The following is a 1,830-nucleotide window of genomic DNA, read 5'->3' as shown; positions in this document are numbered from 1 at the left end:
GTGGTTGGGATAGATATATAGTTGCATTCTCTTAATGAATAGAATGATTTGTTCTAATGGTGTTTGTAAATAGGATCTCAAGTCCGCATCTTGTACAGAAATTAACCACTAAGAATATATGCAGTGTGTTTTTTGTTGAAACTGTACTTCCGATTTGATTTGAAACTGTCTCATTGCTATCTGTTTATCAATAAAATTTTCAAAAAAGAAAATGATAAGTGAACTTGATAAGGAGGGGACAGGCAAAGTGAACTTCAGTGACTTCCTGGCCATGATGACTCAGAAAATGTCTGAGAAAGACACCAAGGAAGAAATCCTGAAAGCTTTCAAGCTCTTCAGTAATGAAACTGGGACAATATCATTCAGAAATCTGAAGCACATGGCCAAAATGCTGGGATATTACCTGACCTGTGATTAGCTTTCAGGTGATGATTGATAAAGCCGAATGAGATGGAGCTGGCGAGGTCAAAGAGCAGGAGTTCCTGCGCATCATAAAAAAGACCAGCCTCTATTGAGACCCGTGTCATGTGTCCCACTGCAAGCACTGAGTAGTGTGCCCACTGTCCAGTGAAATCCGGCTCCCCATTTCACTGTAGAACTTCAGCCATGGCCTTGAATTTGAGGGGCTCACTACTAGATTGGACTCGTAGTGATCCGCCTGTTTACAACCTCCCAAGATCTGGGATTACAGGCGCATGCCACCATACACAGTCTGAATTGCCGTCTCAGCATGCCCTAGGGGTGGGGCCGGCACAGCAGGCCCAGGGATGAAACCCCCAGCCCCTGCGCCTGCTTGCAGGCGCTTTAATTCGCTGAACCATCTGGCCAGCCCTTTGATCACTTTAATTCTTGACAGCAGAATGAGAGCCCACCCGAGTAGGGGGAAGGGCTCAGGGCCACCCACCTGCCATTTCTCCTGGCCTTGCTGGGACTTCTGAGCTAAGCATGTGTCCAGTAGGGTCAACACCAGCTGCAGTCCTCTGTCAGTGGTTGCTCTGCTCACCTGCTGCCTGAGGGCCCTGTTCTCTTTTACAAAACCCAGTGAGCACTTGTGCTGGCATTTGGACGTGTGTTGATGCTGTTTGTTTCCTCTTAAAAATAAAACTCAGTCTAAAACAAAAAAAAATCACCCAAGTGATGGATCATTCTAGTGGAGGCCAAAATACCACGTTGACTATTAATGAACAGTGCTACCAAACAGTGTAGGTTCTGTCTGTGGACAGAAGGTAACAGGGAGCCCCAGAGTCAGGCAGATTTTTCTACCCAGTCCTGGTCACTATTAGAAAAATCATAGGCCTTTTCAAAGCACCTTAAAGAGACAAAAGGAGCACCTTCTCTAGGACTCTGAGAAGTAGAACCTGAGCTGAGAACAACACTTTGTCTATTCCCCCACATTTATGGTCAGATAGATTTACATCACCCTTCTCCCTTCCTTTCCCTTGGAAAACAAGAGTACACATAAGGATCAGCAAGGTTAAGGGAAATTTTGTTTCTACCAACAGTGTACTAGGCCATACTAACCACAGATGTCCAAGAGTGGATCCTAGTTATCACTAAGGGCATTTCTACCCATGATCTGACCTTTGCCTGAACCATAAGCCCTTTGCCTATAAGCAAGCACTAGTAGGATCAACCCACCTGTATCCTTGATTTCCCAAATAATGTAAAGCCAAGATCTTTAAAAATTAAGCATATTAATATAAATTCACAGTGTAAATAATTTTGACTTAAAACTCATATGTAGCAAATCTGGAGCCTGTGTGGTTATGGGAACAATTGTCCTTTTACTTTCTATACTGGGTTCTTTGAACAGTTTTCTCAGGAGTCACT

General features: G+C 44.0%; 1 pseudogene; it reads left to right on the top strand.

Moving 5' to 3' along the window:
• The window catches only part of LOC105740953, a 32,356-nt pseudogene extending 31,841 nt beyond the window's left edge, over positions 1 to 515 (top strand).
• The last annotated feature ends 1,315 nt before the right edge of the window (positions 516 to 1,830 follow it).

Source organism: Octodon degus, unplaced genomic scaffold, assembly GCF_000260255.1.
Source record: "Octodon degus isolate 3935 unplaced genomic scaffold, OctDeg1.0 scaffold00245, whole genome shotgun sequence".
Lineage (NCBI taxonomy): Eukaryota > Metazoa > Chordata > Mammalia > Rodentia > Octodontidae > Octodon > Octodon degus.
The sequence above is the reverse complement of the archived record's forward strand: the minus strand, read 5'-3'. Positions and strand labels throughout refer to the sequence as shown.